The 22,749-nt window shown below is 42.2% G+C and overlaps 1 long non-coding RNA gene across 1 annotated transcript; it reads right to left on the bottom strand.

The window, feature by feature from the left end:
- Positions 1-5,077: 5,077 nt before the first annotated feature.
- LOC119017107 lies at positions 5,078-21,996 on the bottom strand. Its single transcript, XR_005074341.1, has 3 exons — positions 21,780-21,996; positions 12,855-12,947; positions 5,078-6,007 (listed from the first exon to the last, which is right to left on the bottom strand). It is a non-coding gene; the product is annotated as an uncharacterized LOC119017107 (long non-coding RNA).
- Positions 21,997-22,749: the final 753 nt, after the last annotated feature.

Genomic DNA, 22,749 nt, shown 5'->3' on the forward strand with positions numbered 1-22,749 from the left:
TGTTAAAGACTTAGCGACTGGTACCAACATATCCAGTGACATAAGCACCAACAAGGTACACGTACAAGCTTGTAGTCTATAAAGGTGTAAGTTAAATGTGAAATCTCACACCATAATCAGTTCATTCAGAAAAACATACTGGAGAACATCTCTCTCTCTTTCTCTCTTGGTTTTTTTCTGCAAAGCCTGTAGGTTTCTTAGTAGACAATCAGTAATCACACAAATATTTTGATAATAACCTACAATGACCAGAATGCACTCTGCTGCATCAGACAATTGTACTCCCCTGCTGATGTGTAGAGGTGTATGAATTGTGACTCATCCCAAGTTTTTAAAATAACCTGTGAGTCGCCAATCTCTAGTATCATTAACTCGAATCACGTGACCGATGCTGGAAACATTCGTTGTCATGACTCGCAAGCCTTGATGCCGGAAACACAGCCAACTCATCATAACACTAGCTGGCGAGTCATGATGCTGGAAGCGCTCGTAGCTGGCGAGCCTGCGCCGGAAACATAGCAGCAGATTTGGAGCTCGCGACTCGCGTCAGAGCAGGAGCAGGATAGCGCAAACAGCCAGCTACGCTCTGAATGAGCAGTAATATCCACAGAACTTCCTTCTACATTAGTGGTTAAGTGACAATGGGCTCGGACTGAGTTTCCATGGTGATTAGGCAATACTGACTCAAGTGACTCGCATAACCCAGTTCAATTTAGTGAGTGACTCATAATGACTCGAATCCTTAAAAAGGAACCGATGTGTGAGTTAGGGGATGCTTGATTTTTTGCTTCGTTTTGAAACAGGAAACAGTAAGTAACAGTAAGTAATATAATGTGTCCACAAAGTACACTAAAAATGTTCCTCAAACCATTTTAGAGTTCTCGTTAATACATTTTCGATGCCATCCAATGTATAGCTGTTAACGGCCCATCCAAGTGAAGTCTATGTGTGGGGACACACTGTGAATGGTTATGTGAACTCTGGAAACAGAAGCGACTGGGCATTAATAACAGCAATCTCTACAATCCACCTGAAAAGTTCTTCAGCTCACCAACCCCATGTTTTAAATATTGTAATGTTTTTGTGACGTTGAAATATTGTGTGCTTGATGCCTCATGTGTTTGTATGTTCAAGTGCTCTGTGCTGCTGCTGTCAGGTGTAGATGTGCATTCTCACTCCTATTTCCTACTTTAAACAAAGTATGTTTTTGGAGGTCACATCACCGAGAACACTGACATCCCAAAGGCCATATGCCGTATTTTACTATTGGTGCGGGGTGGCTGAATTCATAATTCTTTGGATCCCTGCGGCCTCTCTGCGTCTCCAACACTCTGTCTTGTGTGCGGCTGATGGTTTCTGAGGCAGCAAAATTCAGTGTTAATGCATCACTACCACTTCAGGCTTGTTGGAATAGATTTTGAAGAGGATGTGAGAGGACGCAATGCTGGAGGAAATGAAGAACTCAAGGCCTGCAATATGGCCTTATTGACAGACTGTACAAACCCTTCACAGGCATCTTACTGGTTTCTTATTCCGTCACCCTGTGGGCACACATGTTGATGTTCCTACCCAGAAAATCAAGTTTTGGGTTGATGATATACAAGTGCTGGCCTTGGCAAGAGAAAAAAAAATGGATGGGAAGTGAAGAACATACCATTAAATGTGCTTTTTGGTGCTAAATACCTCAGCTGTAACCACAACAGCTTAAAATGCTGGCATCGAATCCACATGGGAAATTTGATATGGTTTACACTCATTCATTTTCAGCCAAATAAGCCACACGCTATTCGAGAGTCAGTCTGAATGTCAGTATCTGAGTGTTAAAGCCATGCAGCTCCCTGAGCTCACAGGTCTGCGGAAAATATTACAGAAAAGGGGCTGACATGTCCTTTGAAAATCACTAGGAAGCTATTTCAGTGGCAGAGGAGGGACAGATTCCCAATCCCCAATTAAGAATGTTGTATCAGAGATTCGTATTAAGTGTCATTTTGTCATTTTCTGTCTGATCTGTTAGCAGAGGCCTTAATGTTAGGATAGAGGCCTTGTGACAGAAGGGTTGTTCAACATTCAAATCCTGATGAGTGTTTTCGTGCTGCACAAAGCCCATCCTCCTCTGCTTCCACTCTCGACCCCTCTCGAGGTCTGTCACTACATTTGCGCCGCTCTTTCCTTCCGTCATCTTCAGCTGGAGCCTCTCTTTCATTCTCTGAGGCCTTTGTTGTCTAGCACTCCTCGCTCCACTTTTCGATTGTTTCCATCCTGCCTCATCCTCTTCTCATTTCTTTTCTTTCTCTCCACTCTTACAGTGGCTTTGTGCCGCTCTTACTTTTCCATTTTGCTTCTCCTTTGCTTCAATTCAGTCCTCGCCTACGTTCCTTTGCAGTCAGTCCATTGAACCTCTTCAGAGTCTTCATATCTTGTTGACGTTATCTGTCTGTGACACTCTAGTACTTTAGTTTTATAAGATTATGTCTCTTGTATAGCTCAATGGGGTCAGTCAACAAGGGAACTTGTTAAGTGGCAGTTAAATTTTATGGATTTAGAGGGTTTCTAATTGTTTTTACATCATCTTAAAAACTGCATGTTAAGTAAACACTATAAAACACAACTTGGTGAAACTGTTTGAGTTGAAAGAGTGAATGGCCCAATGATCCATCCTAAAGCCACCTTTTACTATACAGTTATAATGCTTTAAATGTGAGCTTGGTGCAACTTTGGCACTGGATGAGAAAAATGAATCCAGTGTCCAAAAGTGAGTTGATTTATGGCTTCAACCTCACCCCACTTTTAACAGCGAAGGCAATCAAATCTAGACCTCGGTGATTTGATGGTCGATGTGTTCAGACCAACAAAAGCGCTCTTTCATATAACACAGCACCCTCGCTGTGTCGACACAGCGGTCTACAGAGCCTGACGCAAAGGGCTTCGGCAGAAAAAGAAAAAAGGTGACTCATCTTCTGTTGAATCTTTTGTCTGGTTACTCACAGATAGATGCTGTAAGTGTTGAACCAATGATGAAACGTGCCATAATGACCCACATTCAGCGTCAGAGTGTTAGGGTGATGAGTGTTTGGCTCTCCTAGGCCTGAAAAACACAGGCATTAACAAAGGTACAGTACCAACTGGGGGCAGTAATGGCCACAGCAAGTGCAATTCAAAGTGACAGAAAATTCGGGAGGCGTTTGGGGATGAGCGGGTGGTTTGGTCATCACACTTTCACCAGGTTGACTACAGTACAACCTTTTCACCGCAGACATTTTGACTTGCCAAATGGTGTGATCAATAATGTAAAGATGAGTACATTCCATTAAGTAATGTCAATGAGGGAACATGCAAAATACCAGAACCCTGAACTGGCTCACCTAAATGGAATGCAGCCATCATTATTATAAATTCCACCCCTGCTTTTCCTGCTTTGACAAGTCAAAATGTCGGCAGTGAACAGGGGCTATGTGACCCAGTGGTGACTGTTTTGAGGATGTAATTAAGCAAAGACCACAATTTTTTCCTAAACCTAACACAGTAGTTTTAGTGCCTCCGCCACAGAGGTTATGTTTTCACCCTTGTCAGTTTGTTGGTCAGTCAATTGGCCGGTTGGTTTGTCAGCAGGATTACAGAAAAACTACTAAACACATTTCACTAAATCTTGGATGGAAGATGGGTCTTGGCCCAGAATAGACCCCAATAACTTTTGATCACTTTCTTGAGCAAAGTGAGATAAGATGGTGTCTGCCTTATTTTGGGTGCTGGTATCGATGAGTATATTTGCTGTGGCTTTAAATATGCTTTATTTGGTAATTGATTAGGCTTGATTGAATTTAAAGGGACTGTTGAGCCTTGGTGCACTCTACTTCTCTACTCCACTTCTATTCTCAAAAACTTGAACTGAACATTCAAGCACATTTGTTATCTGTATCTTGACCACAGAGGATCTTGTTGTTTTTACAGATGGAAGATGCCAAATTGTGTAATTTGGGTGGTTTTATGACATTAATTTGTACAGTGTATGAGTGGGTGCAATTCTGGCTGCTATGTTTTTGTTTTTTGTTTTTTTTTTGTACGCCTCTGTCCCTGATTTTCAATGTCTGTTCCAATTAATTTGCTGTATAGTACAAATCAAACCCCTCACAGCAATCCAAGGAACAATTTGAGTGAAATGGATCTTTAATTTCGTACTAATTGGCTCCATGCTGACCGTTTTCTTTGGTGTAACTCCTTTTTCCCTTTTTGTTTTTCACTGTATGCCCATCTCTCTCTCTCTCTCATGTTGCTTGTGAACTAAATAATGAGAAATCAATCCTAAAAGCAATCCACAAAATGTATTACGTACACAAAAAGAGAGGTCAGGTTTCGATGATGGTAAATTGTTCTTTATTCATGGAGGAGTCAAATAATTTATCAGTGTAAATTACTAAATATAGCAACACAACAGTTACAGAATTTTAATGTTAAACTCAAGCTGCCCTTTATATAAAGCTGTGATGGTCGTCCAGTTACATCCTGTTTTAAGATAATCTCGCTGGTGTTTACTTGAATATTTACAGCCACACTTATTTGGTCTTTTAAAATTCTGGCCAGACGTTGTGCCCAGCGAATCAGGAATAACAATGTAATTATGTTTTCTAAATGTCAGAGGCTGGAACTCTGTGAGAAAATTATTCGAATTAATTATAAAGTAAAAGTGACAGAGTTGAGGAAAACAGCCCACCGCAAACTCGCCACAAGTGCTTCAAGTGCGACGATGGGACGCGGGATAAATAAGATCTTCATATGCAGCCCCTCTGATCGCTGTAGAACTCGAGTATCCATTTGGCTTGTCACTTGTAAATCACTTGATCTTTGATGCACACTCCAACACGCCTGCAGTATGTGACTTTGCAATATGTTGCTGTAGGACATTTACCAAGGTATGCAGCTCCTTAGAATTCCTTCACTTTCAACCTTATGCTGATAATAAAATTAATTAGCGGATGAAACGCCTGGTGGTATCAACTGGAGCAATGTTTTGATTAAAAAAAAATGCTTTATTTAGTATCATATGTGTTAACCCTGAGTGCATCATTTTGCTTGAGTCATACCTCAACTGCACAAAGATACAGTCAACAATTTGGGTTTGGTTTAACAACTTGAAAGAAACATACCTGAAAGAATATTGAACTGCTGTGTTTTTGTTAAGATGATAAAAGGTCAAAAGCATTGCTCTGTGACATTGTTTGACTGGTAAACTTGAGCATGCAGTGTTGTGGCTTCTGGAGAATCAGTCCCCTCTCTGTCAGTCTCTCTTTGGCTGTACAGTATCTCCGTGGTGACACAGAGCATCAGCAAGGTGCTAATTAGATGTTGCAGCGAAGCACGAGACGGAGCGAGCGGACAATCACCATGGCGAGAGATAATTTCACACTCTCTGCCCTGATAACTGTCTAACGGCTGCTGGCAGCACAACTGGCAGAGAGACTCTGCACAGTGATCTCACTCCAAGCTAAACCAAAGCAAATAGAAAACAAAACCAAAAAAAAAGAAAACACACACTCTGTACAGGCAGCAAAGTAAGCGTGTGTGAGGATCCTCTCTATTCATTCCATCAGCGTCCTTGTCACAGCACACGTTTCTTTCTCATTTGAAGAAAAGAGCTTTCCAACATCTTCAAGAGCAAGACAGTCTCAATGAAATGATGAGATGTTATCAGGAATTAGAGCATTAAAATATTAGCAGTTATGCAAGTTATTTGACAGCAGGGTCTTTTTCAAATCAAACCTTCAATTTCTTCTTAGCTGTCTGTCTCCAAAGTAAAACCAACTGCGCCCCACTCATTAGAATTTCCCAATTCTTCTGTTGTACACTTGTTTTTACACTGACAGACAATGATTTCTCTATCTCACTTCTTTTCCTGCCATTTAAAAAAAATGATTTAAAAGAATGTAGAGTAAAGCTAAGAGAAAGATCTCAATACAAACTCTGTTAGATGTTCGCTTGTGGCCATATCTTCTCTTCCAGAACAACATCCTCTCTAGACAGGAAAGGAAAGGTAAGTTTTAACACTGCTGCATCCAAATAAAGGAGTCTTTACAGTCCAGAGAAGGTTAGACTCAAAGAGAAGCAGTTCAAAAGACATGGTGTCCTACCACATCGGAAGGTATCGTTTAAAGCTGCTACAGGGAACTTTGATTTTTTTGCTGATTCTGGCAGCCCCTGACAAAAGCAGTATAGGTATAGGCACCACCTCCACCTATTTTAAAGATCCTGATCTTGTAAGTGTGTGCATTTGTTTTTGAAGGTGAGTGAAAAAGAAGATGTGACACTTTAAAACATGGGAGAAGTTTGGATTATTGGTTGCATACAGTAACAGGAGTGGCAGAACACAGCTTCTTCCGACATGGACGAGTAAAGGAGTCAACCAGCTATCGTTCAATTTGGTGTATAATGGGAAAGAGTTCACGGGGACCAGAATACATCAACATAACTCTTTCTGATGCAAAATGGTTGGTTTAGATTTTCTATCTCTGACTACCTTTGTTTATGTGATTTTGTTTTTTTTACATTGGTCTCTTTCAGTGTCCTCTAGCAGAGACTGTGACACAAGACAGCAGAGGGACTGAAAGTTAAAAGTAATAGAGACAGTAATGGAGAAGACTGTGGAAGGAACATATTTATCTGGTTCCATTTGGACAATTCCGTAATGGAAGTTTGCCTTGTTTGACAGATAGGCACTTGTTGGTGTTCTGGCCGTTTGGCAGTTTCCCAAATCACACCTACTGCTGCTTCACTTGCCTTGGCCCTCAATAGTCTTTCCAAAAATAACCCTCTGGTTTTAGCAGCATGCATGCGCCCACACATGCAAATCTGCACCAAATAAATGGTCCTCGTGTCTTTCTCCCGTGCCACAGTGCACTGCAGATGTTAGTGATTAGCCTTGTAATGATAATAACCACAGCCTCTCTCTGCCTCTCATCTGGCCATCCATTTCTGACTCGCTCTCCATCACACACACACTTGCACATTAGGCAGGTCTAGCCATCTTGTGATTTTGTTGCTAGGTCGCTTTCTGCGTTAAAGTCCCTCCGGCCACAGGGTTCAGCTCGAATTAGCCTTGTTCCCCACCAGAGGATGGGCTATTTACACATGTTGCCAGGCAATTAAGTGCTTGTCTGACATTGGGTTTCTGGTGAGGGCTCAGAGTATTTTCACATGTCAGACAAGGGGGTGTGAAAGCATGATATGTTGCTGTTGGACCAAGGAAAAATGGGGTTTATTCTGACTTCCCATCCATTCTCCTTATTCTTTTGCTTTTTATCATGTGTACCCAGTGAGTGCCCACTGGTGATCACAAACAACAGGGTGGAAAAACAAACTGTGCCCTTGGTATCAATGTTCAGAAAGCTTCAGTTATAAGACCTGTTCCTCAGATGATGGCACAGACAAGGGTGTTGTCTTTTGAGTGCTGATCTCTGTTTTTGTTGGCTTTGAATCTCTGACAGATTCTAGCCGGTGTGTTGTTTGGACTCGCAAGCCAGAGGCCTGTGTGGGTTGATCACAAACATTAGAAGGCTTGGAATAGTGCTGGTCCAGCCACAAAGTGGACAGGCAAATCACAGCTCTGGAGGCTAATATTGGGTGGTGTGTAGGAGAAAGCCGTAAGCAAGGCGCAACACAGCAGAAACAGCGCTGGCAGCTTCAACCATGGACTTAAAGGGATAGTACAGGTTTTTTGAAGTGGGGTCATATAAAGTACATATCTATAGTGTCTGTTCCCTACCGTAATTGCCAATCAGCGCAGCCTCAGTTTGGAGAAGTAGAGAGCTGCTCCGGCCCAGACGCTCAGCTTTGTACCGCAGTAAACAAAGTCCAGATGCAAAGTGAATTTTAACCACCTAAAACAAGGCCCACCTAAAAAAAGTGTATGTTCTATAGAGAAAATTCACACAGCTTCACATTGACGTCAGACTGCCCTTTCTTTTGGCACTACATTTTCTCAACCTCCGTAGAACCTACGTATCAGTTATGTTAGTTAGTACAGTTATGATTATAACCAGTGGTGAGTTTGATTATAACCAGTGGTGAGTCTGTGTGACTACCTGTCGGAAAATCATTTTCACAAAAAGATTTACAACAACCTTCTCTTGTTATGGTTTTCAGTAAGGACCCAAATGCAAGACACACAGAGACAGAGGGGTTAAAAAACAAAAAGCAAGCTTTGGTATTTTGATTCTGTAGTCCCAAAATCCAAAATGCAAGCAACAAAAATGCAACAGCCAGTGAGTGACAAAGGGCTAGAGAAAAACCCAGTCTTCAGTGCACAGGAATGATTAACTAATGGAACACAGGTGAGCAGAAACAACAAAAGGAGAGGAAAACCAACAAAAACAGGAAGTGGAAAGTAAAACATGATACTTGAAGATATAACTTACAAAATAAAACAGGAAATAATTGACTAACTATATAATATAACTAATATGATCACATAAAAACTAAAACCAAAACCATGACATTCTCATTGTTGAGATGACTCATATGAAAGATGTGAATAAAAGACTGCATCGTGTTGATTGTTGGTATAAGGCATTGGCAGACAAAATCCCTCTTGCTGAAGGAAACAACAACCTCTGAGCCAGTGGCCTTCACACTGAAAATCGCAATTACCCTAACCTGGCTTCTAACAGTATAAAAAACTACAACAAGCCATCAGCTGTTCACATTTCCTTTGCAGGGAGTAAGCCAGACTAATACCTCCCCACCTGCAAAACAAGTTCACCTGATGCTTTTCTGCAGGGTCGCCGTTGCTTCCTCCTCGGCTTTGCACCATTGAAGATGATTGTGATTGGTTCTAAAAAATCCGTATAGCCAGACCTTTCCCCAGCACTGATAATAGTAAAAAACATTCACTTCACAGACGTGAGCAGTATATACTAAAAGACAGCAGCCTCCCAGACCACAGTCTCTTTACCCTGCTGCCATCTGACAGCTGATACAGAGGTATCCACTGCAGTAGCACCAGAGCCTCCTCAGTTTTCTCTCCACACTGCACCATAAAAAATAGTTCAATTTTTATGACCATAATATCGGTTTTGTGAGTAATATGCAAGGACTGCAACTAATGTTTCTTTTTACAACCTTGTGTGAATGAAAAAATAAGAACTGTACCTTGAACAGAAGAATTAATGATGCTTCATGAGCATTTTCCATAATCTATTTGACTTCCTCAAGGGTAGCATCCATTAGAGCTACCAAGAATATTCAAGAAGCCATGTTCTTTGGGTCAAAATAATTATAAATTTTCTTGTCTTAAAATACCAGGCTACACTGGCCGCTAATCAAGTATTTCAGCAAAAACATCTATTTAAGTCACATTCATAGGAAGCCAAATAACCGTAAGATGGAGTTCTTTTGGTTTAGAAGGTCATTTTTCTGGTTGTTATAGCCCAGAGTCTGGTCAGTATTCAGGTCCATGGCGAACTATTACCCTAACACAAACTATCTGTCCATTAGCCTGCTTCATTGCTCCTTGATCATGCACACAATCACCCCCTTGTTACATGTTTAACAGGTAATCCGTTTTTTGTGGAAACATGCATGTTTGCCTCGACAGCCTAACACTGATTAGCACCGTTACGCAGGAGTGATAAGTCTCAAGAGTGTGTGTGTGCGAGAACGTCACAGTGCAAATTTGACATGTTTCATTTGGTCTCCGTGCCATTTTTTATTACCCCGTTGCTCTCTCTTCCCGCACTCACTTTTCTTTCACACACACACACACACACACACACACACACACACACACACAAAAGTACACACTCGCACGTCACCTCGCATGACTGGCAGAGCCCATGCCGGCTCCCTGGGGCACTGTGGCCCTTTTATTAGAAATGTATTCTATCAGTGCTTTTAATGTAAAAATGCAATAAAGTCATTTCACGCCATGTTGAGCAACTTTGCCACATTATTGTTAGGTCTCTGTGGCTTGCTACGGTGGGACAAAACCCACATTTACGTGCGCACACATACACCGATCTTGGCTCAGTCGTGTACCTCCTCTGACAGGTAGAGGAATAGAAATGAACAGATGAATAGCTCAGTAAATCTCGGCGTACACCGATGTTGCAGTGGAAACCACAGCGAGGGACTAAGCGTTGTAACAAAGCTCTGAAGCATATGGATTTGACTGGGATGTCACAACATACAGAGTTACAACAGTGCATCAGCTGCCTGTGTGTCGACAGTAAACAAATCCATAGCTGCTGGAAAACATTTGCTTCATTTGGAATTGCGTGACTCTCACCACATCTCTGACCTTTCACCCATTCAGCAGTGATCAAACATGGCTTTATCACCATGCTGCATGAAAAACCATGGCGCTGTTGTCAGGACATATTCAGACACTACCGATAATAATCTGCAAGCTCTATTTTTTCCCCCTCAAAACTTCCAATATTGAGAAAAACAGCCCACAGAACAACTAAACTTCTGCTTGCAAACTTTGCACAGCAGGTACTCCTGGGAGGCTGCTAAAAAGACAGTGTGGTGAAAGCTGATGAGTTATGCAATCAAACCAGTCAGGGGAATGCTCATTATTGTGTGTTTTTTGGTTTGTTTGTTTAGCTTTTCCCCCATTCTTCCTCTCCTGTTTATCTCTCAATGGCAAGCGGCGTTGTCTCATCTGAGGGCAGCTCATCTCTCGGTGATATCGCACTCATAGCCATTTGATATGCATACCATCTAGCCGTTTCAAAATGTTCTTCTGCGCGGTGCCAACACTGACATGGCAACTTATCAGTGAGGGTTCAAATCGCAGAGGCTTCCTCCCTTCTCCCATTCGTCCGGCTGCTCTATCAAAAGCTGTTTCCTTCTTCGAGTCTCAATGGCTAATGAAGAAAGGCAGTTTTGGATAGAGGTTTGAAAAAAAAGCATAAAAAAGAAGAGTGAAACTTATAGTGTAATTTGTTTACTGAGAACGTACAATTAGCATCTCAAGAACTGATGGTTAATTTGCGCCTGGCACTGTCAGTTTGGCTGACGAGCCCATTTCTATTAATTAGGAGGAGCTCTTTGACCACTTTGCTGACTAATTTGGGAAAATGGCAGCCTGTTCCTTCTGTAAACAAACCTCCTCCTCAAAGGAAGTTACTCTTCCGAATGTTTCCTGAATCTTTCTGTGTCCATCCGTCTTTCTTACACCAGCTCTGTAGTTCAGTTTATTGGCAGTACGATGAGAGGCACAACTACAACAAGTTTGTGTGGCCTTACAATGTGCCTTTCTGCTCTCTCAAACTTCAGTGTTTTATATATGTTCTTGTGCACGTAATAAATCTTGGAAGTTAAAAAGGGAAAAGTTTGCACCAACAGTAGCACCTTTCTCCCACAGAGCACTGCTCCTGAAATGCCTCGTCACTAGTCCCACCTGTTATCTGCGACTTTGTGACATCACGCTATGTCACCATGCAGCTATTTTGGCACGTAAAAATTGTTGTTGTTGTTGTTAGCTGTGCTGGGTAAGGCGTGTGTGAGCTAACCAGTCAGGACAGCTACATATTGTGAAGGGCGGGACTTGGAGAGACAGACAGAAAAGGAATACAGAGCTAGAACAATGTGCAGTATGAGAAAAAAATGATGTGTTTGAGCATTAAACCATGTAAAACTCTTCTAGTAGTGACCCAAAATAAAATTATGATCCTGACAATAACTATAATAAGTGTCCTTTAAGTATTTCCATGCCTAGTGCACTGTACTAACGGAAAGTGACAAAATAGATCATGCTGATGAGGGTGTAGAAGTGTCATTCAGCTGACAAAAAATGCACAATAGCTACAAAATAATGCCAAATAATAAACCATCTAACATTTCCAACCAGCAGGCACTCCACCTGTGCACACAGCCTTCCTTTTCGGCTGATTGAATTCTCACTGCCATCTGGAGCTATCCATTGTTCACTTCAATCATGCACAACCTGGCTGCCCCAAAATAAGCACATAAACTTCTGTGCTTCAGCGCACACCAGACCCAATTGATGCGATCATATTAATCTTAAACAAACCGCTTGGTTTAGTTTCGGCAGCATTGTTGTTAGTGTCACATGTAAATGTGGTCAGATCTAATTAAATGCTTCCTCATTAGTTTGGCTGAAACAATCTAAATGCAAAACGTCCTTCATTTTAACTTTCATTGCACCAGTTTTTATGTCGCCTAACAACAAAGTCAGTAACTGCAAGTGACAAATATTGAGTGAAAAATGTGGAAAATTATGCAGAAAACATTTCATGACCAGACTTCATAAATATTTTCACAAACTTAAATTGAATTTTTAAAAAAGGTACAACCCTGAATCCCAAGAATTGGGACACTGTAATAAATCAAAACAGACTGCAATCATTCGCAAACAAAGTGGGACTACAGACAAGTTTCACTAAGCCTCCCTGGGCCCATGTACTATCTTTTATTTCACAGTGGCGTGATGTGATGTGTTTGAGGAAATTTACAAAAAAATAAATGTCATTTATGTGAATGTGTTTTATGCGGAAGAGCTGCTAAAGAGCAATCTGAACATCTAAACCCATCCGTGCTTTTGAACAACTGAGCCTTTCAAGGATACTTGATACAATCACACCTATCACCTGTTAGTAACGAGCCTGTTTACCTGTGGAATGTTCCAAACACAACAGATCCTCGTACCTGAACAGCTGAATAGGTTGATTGCCAGTGACTATCAAAACAGCATGTTGCAGCGCACCAACAACAAGCATGGTGGACCTTTGTTGTAAAAATGAAAAAAACTACTTTGTTAAGTTTAAATGTGCAATATGTGAGAACTGGCCACCTGTTGAATTCATATTCTACAAACAGAAGGTAGCATATCACCAAAGTACCTGCACACTGTCAGTAACTGTAGAGACAGTTGGCTCAGTTTGCCTGATGTCCTCCATCGCTGCTGCAGTGGCTTCTACAGCCCCTAGAGTTCTCTGCCAAACAAGAAACAATACATGTATACTTTTAGACATTCCAGAACTTTTTTTTGGTCCTGGCCCACCTTGTTGAATCAATGATGATGTAAAACATTAATTATACTGTCTTTTTGTCCTGTTTCAAAAGGCATTGGCATACCATTGTATCCTGTTGTATGTTTTGCATTGCAGTGTCCCAAACTTTTCTGGAATCAAGGCTGTTATGATTTGAATCATTTGATCTGAAGTGTTTAAGGTATTACATGATTAATAGAACTAGATGAGAGGATGATGATTAATCATAGTGCACATGTATTTCACCTTTTGTAAAGAGTGCTGAAATTGAGAATAAAACAGCAGGTGTGTTTGAGCACATCCACACTGACCTTGTGTAAATTACATTGTGCTGTGTGCTGGTTTTAGTGATTGCAACAATTCAATTGAGCTGCTTCTGTTTCTGTTAGAGGATTGTTTCATAAGCCTCACGGGTTAGACAAGACAACAAATTGCTGTTCGTGTGTCTGCATATATCAAATGCATTTAAAGCTTATTCTGTGTATTCATGTATCTGTGTGTGTGTGTGTGTGAATTGCATAAACATCTGCACTTCATCTTGTGATCCTACTGTACACTGTCCTGTCTGTCTGTCTGTCTGTCTGTCTGTGTGGATGTGTGTGTGGATGTGTGTGTGAGCTGCTGCTGCAGTGCTCTGATCGTCCTGACCTAGAAAAGCACTGAGACAGAGAGCTGAGTCTCTCTGCGCGGTGACAGAAGGAGGGGAATCCAAGCACTGGCGCTCAGCTTCACTGAGCCGGGCGGCAGACTCACTCTGTCAGTAGCACCGTCCGTACCTCCCTCCCCCACCACCACCACCACCACTTACCGAAGTGGTGCTGTGGAGCTCCGCTCCTTCAGGACGGGGATAGGCACCAATCAAAAGTTCATCGTACCCCTCCGAGAAAACAATTTTTGAATAATTCTAAGACTGCTGGCGTCGCACTTGTCGGCTGCATCAAAGACACATGCTGTTCCTTAGCAGCAAATCAAGCGTGATCATGTTCGCCTTTCAGCTCGCTCTGATTCAAGTGGCAGTAATATTAAACACTTTGAAAAGTTATATCTTTCAAGTGCTGTTTGTAAATCTTAATACCGATTGTCCTCCCCACGACACCTGGGTTAAACAGTGAGTCCACGTGGCGTCATATCTCACCGACAGACGAGTTTTTGTGCTGCTGAAGTGGACAAAGGGTGCCCTCTGACAATGCACACCATTTTCATAACCCTTAACCAGATAGCAGTTGGTATTTTTCAGCATCATAACTGAGCCTGCCCCCTCGCAAAAAAAAAAAAATAATACCGTAAAGAGATAAGGGAGGTGAGGCAACATGGGAGCACGTCTGTGATGTATCATGGCAACTGAGGCAGATGGAGGAGAGGAGTGTCATAGGAAGGCCATTCACTGCTGTACAATAGATTAGTCACACACCCTCACAAAATACACGCCAGCACACATTATCCTATGACATCAATCAGGCAAGAGGCAGGCGTATTGTCTTTGCGATGAAAAGATCCTTTTACTCCACATGAAGAGTCAAATTAACTTTCTTTAATTACAGCCTGAGCCTCCCGCTGTGGGCAACAAAAGACAAGTCGTTTGTCCCCTAAGCTTCAATCCTCAGCGCATTACTCAATGACTGATGATGACCCCTGACTTATATTCAGTTGGAGTAACGTGACACACGGAGCTCAGGTGGCTTCTGTGTATGAAGGAGCATCAAATCAGACCCAGTAATCAAGGCTAACAGCAGCTAAGTGCAACAGCATCTCACTGACACATCCACTCCAGATCATGTCAAGTGATTTGTGCGCTCGGACCTTGTTGGGCACTGCAGTGAATCTGGCCAAGATGAGACTCTACTCAGACCCATTCAGACAGACTTCAACAGTTTTCAAAAAGCAGGTCAGAACATGTTATTTGCTGTTTGGAGTTTTCAAAGTCTTCTCGCTGATGTCAGATATAGACCAGCCTCGCCTCAACTTCTCTGGTCCCTCAGGGCGTTTAAGACTTTTGTTCTTTTTCAGATCAAACAGTCGGGCTAAACTGCTGCTCTGTCCAACCAATTAACATCTTCTCTCTGCACAGAGGGATGAAAGCTGGCGTTCTGGTAATGTTTGGTTTGTGGCGTTTATGTATTGCACCCCATGCTCAGTTATGCATCCTTTAGCAGAGCCACTGCTGATCGCTCCAAGCAGGGAGAGTAACCCTTACGCAGCATACGACGCAGAGCTGTAACACCCTGCGATATGTTTCACGGATGACATCTCTCACTTTACACGCGGGATGTGTTCCTGCGCTGTGCTGCAATGTGCGTTGCTTGTTCAGACCTTCACTTCTGTCTTAATTAAGTCGTCTCTTTAATAAAAACAGGTACATTTGATTTATGCATTTTGAAAGAGGTGATGACACCAATTAAATCCAGACTTATTGTCTTCCTTTGACGTCAGGCGCTGTTGCTCATCACACTGCTAAAACAGATAATGTTGCTGAGGTGTCAGACACATGAAATGAATATACCCCGAATGTCCTCAGTGCAACACTCTTTTCTGACGGTCAACATCTATAGGGTATTTTGATTTTGTGCCAGCAGCTCGGCTTTATCAAGAAAGAAGAGATCATTTTGTGGGCTGAATAAAAGACTGATAAAAACCCTTCAATCACAGTTGTTCCTTTTAATAAAGCAAAATAGGAAGCAAAAGCAGATAAAGCAAGGAGATAGAAACAAGCTTAATGGCAGGGGCAAAAAAAATGTAAAATCAGCTTTTGAGAGGACATGAAATCTTCTCATCATTATCTTAGTGATTATTTCAATGATGAATCTTGTAACCCCTGCCCCCTAAATAAAAAGGAAGAACAAAGAGGTATTTTGAACCGCTCTCTGAAAAGCCATTAGATCCAGCTCCCTTCAGAAAGATGTAATTCCCATCACTAAAAGGTATCAGAACCCGGCCAGTACTTCCAAATGTCTCTAATTAATTTGACTTCCTGGAGTCTATGCCGTCTTCCAGACTAGTCCTTAAAGAATTGGCAATACCATCGATGCATTCAGTCAGCCAATTGTTGCAGAACACATAAATCAAGTCAATACAGAGTAGTTATTCAGCGTCTGACCTTTAGGCTCTGACCTCATCACTCCCCAAAAGCATACAGCAAGCCCAGCGCAGCTCAGTCTGTGGAGTGACGTGATGTTAAACTACACATGGAGCCCAACAACAGCTATTATTTCGACTGTGTCATGTGCGAGTATCAGACGCCATGTGGCCGTTCCACAACGACGCACCTCCAGCCATTATGAGAATTAAAATGATAAATCCAACACACAGCAGTCAGCCTGATATGCAGCAGCAGGCCGGAGCACATCAGTTTATGCAGAGTGGAATAATTAATTTAAGCAAATTAAATGCAGTATTTTACGGCTTAAAGCGAGCAGACAGTGTCTTCTTATGGAACGCCGTGTCGCATTGATAAGCATCAATACATGGGTATGAGCTAAACGTTGGCAATGTGTGCAGCTGAGTGTAGCAGCCTTGTTAACCGCAGCAGAGGAGCTCAGACGTCTTGATGTAATTATGATATGAAAAATAGTAAAGCAAGCACATACACACTTTAACTTGAAGTAGTCCTCTAATTTCCCCTACGTGCTACAAAAGTGCAGCTCCTGAGTTTCCTGTGGAAGTTTAAAAGCAGACAGAGCTGTGCACAAGATAAAAGTGATGTTGTTACACCCCTAAAGCCACAGCTTGCATTAAACTAACAGGTAACCCCTCCAACAACAACAACCTAACATGACTTGAGAAAAAAAAGGACTCATTAATACTCAGACATGAATATTTATATTGCACTTCTGCATAAATTAGCAGCTTGAGAGCATTATGCCAAATAACAACCAGACTGAAATAAGATAGGAGGTTACACAAGATGATAGCAGCCGGCAGTGTTACAGCAAAAAGTGAGCAGCTAGTAGACAACATGACACGGCCCAGGAAACGGCCAGTGAGAGTTAACAAACAGCCAGTGGCCTCAGCAAACGCTTAGCATATTACCAAACACACCAAACACCAACTGAACAGAGCCAAGACAGTAACACTGCAGCAGCCACGGGGTCAGAAACATAGTCACTTACACAGCAATTCTAATTTTGCCTTGGACAAATGCACATAGATACTGTTGTGTTGTACCTTCTTTAAGACAGACACAGGTCACCACAAAGACAGACAAGTGAAGTGATATCAGGCGAGCTTGCTTTTGCTTGTGAAATAGTGTGAACCATCAGGAGTAGAGGTAGCAGCAAGCCACAGCAAAGTTAGCCAGTTAGCAGCTCGAGAGAGAAGCATGCAGAGTGTTTACACTTTAAACAGTCACCTGAGTATAGCAGCAATACTTCTCTCCTTATCAGATTTTGTTGTTTAAATTGCTACAAATGCCTTTAAACCACACAAACTGCTTATTCAGATTCAGTCATGCAATCGGGTCAACCGTGGAATATGTCTAGATAACGTGACAGTTCGGATCCTTAGATGTGGGGCTGTGAGATGTTTCTTGTTATGTTTGTATGATGTAATAATGTGAAAAGTTCTTTTTATATAATTTGAAAAAGACGTTTGTTATAACAATAAACTTTTCACAATACACCTGGACACTGACTCATCTTTCTTTTTGTGGAGTGGCAGCAATACACTGCCGTCACATCCTTTTGTGACCAAATGACTAAATGCTTAATCTCATTGAAGTTTAATTACTATTTAAATTATACTTTATATTAAAATGTAGCAGCTAGTCCAGGTGGAGTTGATTTCAATTAATGAGGTTCATATTTTAAAACTTTATTGTTGCGTCAGATGTTCACGGAGGAAAATGAACAGCCCACACTGAATTAAATCCAGAGGACAAATAGTAACACAATGCCGTATACAAGCGCCACAAAATGACCGCGCGGTTGAATCTGAGCTTCTCTTAAACAGTTCGGCAAAACAACAAATTAAAACCATCACGCAGGTAGGATTTATCGTAGGAATGTTTTATTAGGCTGCATTAGTTTCAGCAAGGTGTAACAAATAACCTGACAACTGAGTGCATGAAGTCGTTCAGATTAGCTCCACTTCATTGATTTACAGTGTAGTATGGATAGAATTCTTGAGTAAAGGACATGAAAATCTTTTTTATTGATGCATGTAACAGAGAAGAGGATCTATTTTCACCTCAGAGGCATCATACAGTCATGCAGCCCGGGACAATTTACACCCAGCAAACCCTGGGCAACAGGGGGCACTTAGAGGTAAAGTGTCAGCACTGGCTAACAGCTGCACACATATTTATCCACTAGCTGCAATTTATGGGGAGGGAGGCCTGTCGCCAGATGTGACCCTATGGGACGTGGCCTCAGCCGGGGGAAGACATCAAGGGGACAGGAGCGGGTGGATGGGAGTTAACAGAAAAAAGTAGTGGTCAGAGTAACACTGCAGTGTCTGGAAGGTGAGAAAAATGCTCATTCTTTCTTTCTCCCTGCATCTTTTCTGTCTTTTCTTCCTCACTCACCCATGCTCTCACAGTAAGAAGACAATCTAAATGCACAGGGGCCATCTCATTGCAGGGTCAGACCGAGAAAAAAAGACAGAGGCGGAGGGGAGAGCGAGCACTAAAAAGATCCCGATAATGAATCCATGCAACGGAATGATAAATGATTGCAATGAAATCAGAACTGGTTTAATGACAGCGTAATGAAGATGGGTGAATCTGCGGGTGCAGGGGAAAGAGTTAGAGAACATGAAAGTCAAAGCAGAAAAGAAAGCGCCAAATGTAATGAAAGTGGCAGTGGGGAAAATCTATAGAAGACCGAGTGAGGGAGAGATGGAATGTTAGTCCTCTCTGCAGCAATAAGCCTCCAGCGGTGAGGGTAAGAGGCAGGGAGGCCAGTATTCCTGACAGAGCCTTATCTCATCTGCAGCCTGGAATAAAACCCATTTTCCAGCCCCCGAGACAATAAAGCACAAGGTTACCGAACCTCGCACCCGTGACACCCCTATTTAGAGAAGGGCCTCGGCCCAACATAAAAATGCATAACACCAGCGGCACGCTGAAAGGTAGTGTATGACACCAGGGCTGAGCTTGCTGTGTGTGTGTGTGTGTGTGTGTGTGTGTGTGTGTGTGTGTGTGTGTGTTTGTGCTTTACAAAAGACATGTAAAGAGACTACACTTAAGCACCGTCGGGCTCGCTCCATTTACATACCACGGGTTAATTTAATTGTATTGTTTCATGACCTTGAAGAGCAGACGAGAAGTAGCATGTGAGTGTGCATGCATACATTTCACACCTCCAGCATGCCTGCTTGTCTGTTCCCCCCGGGGTTTCTCTTTTCACACGTTGACGTGAATGTGACAAGTGGCCGCTCATCATCGCTAAGTGGATTGAGCCGCGTGATGGGCATATCAGACGCCCTCAGGAAAAAAAAAAAAAAAAAAAAAAAAAAACGCCATGCGAATCATATAATGTGATTCCCTTCTGTTGTAATGGGTGACAAGTGTTTCCTGTCCATCCACCCACCATCCCCTCATCCATCCATCCGAGCACACTGTCTCCCTAAGCTTCCCCCGAGGAGACGTGGAAAGCAGTGAGGATAAGATGGAGAGACCGACGGAAGAGAGTTAGAAGAAGGGGGGTAAAAAGAAAAAAAAAAAAAAGAAAAGATGCCTCCATGCTTCGCTCGGAGCTGGAGAATGCCCACAAGTCGTCAACTTTCTTGTCTCATTCGCTCACAAAGACAAGGAAGAAAAGTGAAATGTCTGCTGTGACAGAAGAATAGACTCTGGCAAAGGGAGACGCAAACACAGGGTGGCTTAGGCTAACATTTGCCCACAGCTAACGCCTGCTTTATTGAACTTTTTGTATATCTTTCTCTTTGTCTCACACAAACACACACCCACACACACACGAGCGGGTATAAAAACACATCACCCAAAAGAGATGTGAATACGAAGTAGCACAACACCATGCAGGAAACAAGCCTGCTCTATTTCTCACAGCTATGCTAATTAGGTCAATTAATCCAATGCATGTTTGGCATCATGGACCAGTTGGTGCAGTTCACCGAGCATTAACAGCAATGTCACGCTAATTGCGAGTCTGCAGCTAATTTCTGCTCAGACACCACAATTTGGCTCAGCTCCTCCACTGCATGACTTACCTTTCTCATCAGGGAGAGACATGCAAAACTGGCCCAGGACCAGCCAGCACCCATTTGAGTGAAAGGTACCAAAGCCAGGCTCTGGCATTCACAGACTCTATTAATTGCTTGAAACACTATAAAGAAGGGGGGGGGGGGGACTATTTGTCTGGAAAGTACACTTATCTAATCTCTATTTCGCTTGGAAATACAACTCTGGGAAAGCTGAGACAATTAGCACCTTTTAGAACATACTGAGACAGATTTTGGGCGAATTTCAAAAGGCATTTTGGGGATGATGTGATCACTTGAGGATTTGGAGTTGGAGCTTGGCACCGCTGCTAAAGATAGTGAAATCCTTCCTCGACAGCTGAAGACGGAGATTACTATGGGGGCATGCTTTCATTCAGGGACTACAACATTTGTTCCAGACTATTATATACTGTAATGGCTGTCTAATAGCTCTTAAAACTAAATTATTTAGATTGGCATGAGTCAGCTGTTTTGCTTAACTTATCATTGTGAGGTAACTGTTGATTGCACAATGTAATGGCCATAGAATAATGACACCAGCGTTGGATTGATTCCCTATATACTTACTTACTCACTGTGAAATTCCGGGACAACCCAGTCTGCTTTCATGTCTTAATTATAGACTAAGCAACACATCCTCATACCCAAAGAACTGAATAGTTCGATTGGCAGGGACATCCACAACAATATACATGTCACTGTTACCAGAATAATAAGACCGCTGCAGCGCACCAGCAACAGGCATTTAGGTGGCCAAACTACTTGGTTTGGTTCAGGAAAACAGAGTGCTTTGGCCTAAAATAACTATGCTACTTCTGTAACTTCAGTTACAAATATACCCACTGTACATGATGTATGTTACTTAAGTTTTGTTCGCAATTACACTTACCTATGTTAGAAACTTAAAAGAACTCACTGTGGAAACACAGAAAGGATGAATGTCCCATACGTTTAAATACACTATCCGCGTATAGATTTCCTATTCCCTATAAACCTTGTTTCATATTGTTATTCAATCCAGAAAAACTAAGGCTGAATTACAATAAAAAGGAAGCAGTCTGCCATTGCGCTAACAGGAGGAGGCATTGTCCACCCATGGCTATCCCCAAGCAACAGAACAACCAGAATAACTGAAAGCTCTATGCTGCAGATAAAAAAGGTCCCTGCTGATGGAGGAGGTGGAGACGGCAGGGAGGGAGAGTGATTGAAACTGAGGTAAAACAAGAGTTAACAGACGGGCATTTACTGAATGGAGAGCGCCGGTGTTGTCAAAGTCCGTTACCCCACTGATACGTGTCTCCCTTTTTCACCGGGACGTGAGAGGGTTCAAAAATGGCATTCTTTAAATTAGACCAGTTAGTCACAGCACCTGTCTACTTATTAAATATGAAGTGTTTTACTTTGCCTTCCTTCTCATAACACTGAAATAAGAATGTCTTGTTATAATCAGGATTCTTAAGGTTGTTTATTGCTTTGGACAGTAACCAGGCTGCCAGCGGTAGCCATGTCCACAACAATCCCACAAGAAGAGGTTAAGAAGAAAGGGAGGGTGGAAGAGTTGTTTGTTTCTGCTCTCAAAGAATAAAAATGTTACTTTACCTCTGAAATGGCTTCTTCCTTTTTTTCTGTTTTTTGATTGTTGATCATTTCTTTACAGAAATTTAGATCCCCATGCAGCCTGTCCTGTGCTGTTGGCAGTTGTGTCATGATGAAGAATGGATGAAGTATATTAGGATCAACGGCTGGAACAGGTGAACACGGCAGGCGCAGGGAAACACAATAGCAGAAACGGGAAAAAACAACAGCAGCAGGATGATTGAAACTCAACATATGACTCAGCAGTAACTGATGAAAAGTATGGACTTGAATACGAACTGAACTAACGAGGGGATGAGGTGCAGGTGGAGTGAGGCGGAGACACACAGGTGAGGGTAATGAATGGCAAAACAGTAGAAACACTGGGAAGAGAGAAGGCTAATGAAAGAGATGCTGTGCAGGTGTGGAGTGAAAGCCGACTGGGGAAGAATTCAGGTAACAGGGCAGGTGTGGAGGGAAATCTGGCTGAAGAGGAGCAAAAACAGAACAGTGGAAAAAACGGGGAGGACTCCTCGAAACCCTAGAAAACACACATAAACTAAAATTATGTGACCATGACAAGTTGCCAGGTTCTGGGGAAAACTGAAAGTTGTCTGGTTGTCTTTGCAACATTGGCGCCAGCAGTTAAAATCGACAATGGTCGACAAAAATCTTACATCTGGACAATGCAACAATCTTGGGCATATTGTGTTATGTGGGAAACTGGTGCAGAGTCACACAAAGTGATGATTAAAGCTTGAATAACTCAGAAACTGCAACTCTCAGCACGGCCTATAAACAGTAACAGACCTTTACTCATTCAGTGTAGCACAAAAACAGGTATAACCTTGCCAAAATGCCTTTTTTCTGTGCACAAATGTCGGATCACATATCCGTGCAAATGGGAAAATGTTTGTTGCCCCTTTGTTTAGCATTCCACAAGACAGAAGGCTGCAGGCACCGCTGATCTCTAAACTAATATAACTGCCATTAA

Source organism: Acanthopagrus latus, chromosome 3, assembly GCF_904848185.1.
Source record: "Acanthopagrus latus isolate v.2019 chromosome 3, fAcaLat1.1, whole genome shotgun sequence".
Taxonomy (NCBI): Eukaryota; Metazoa; Chordata; class Actinopteri; order Spariformes; family Sparidae; genus Acanthopagrus; species Acanthopagrus latus.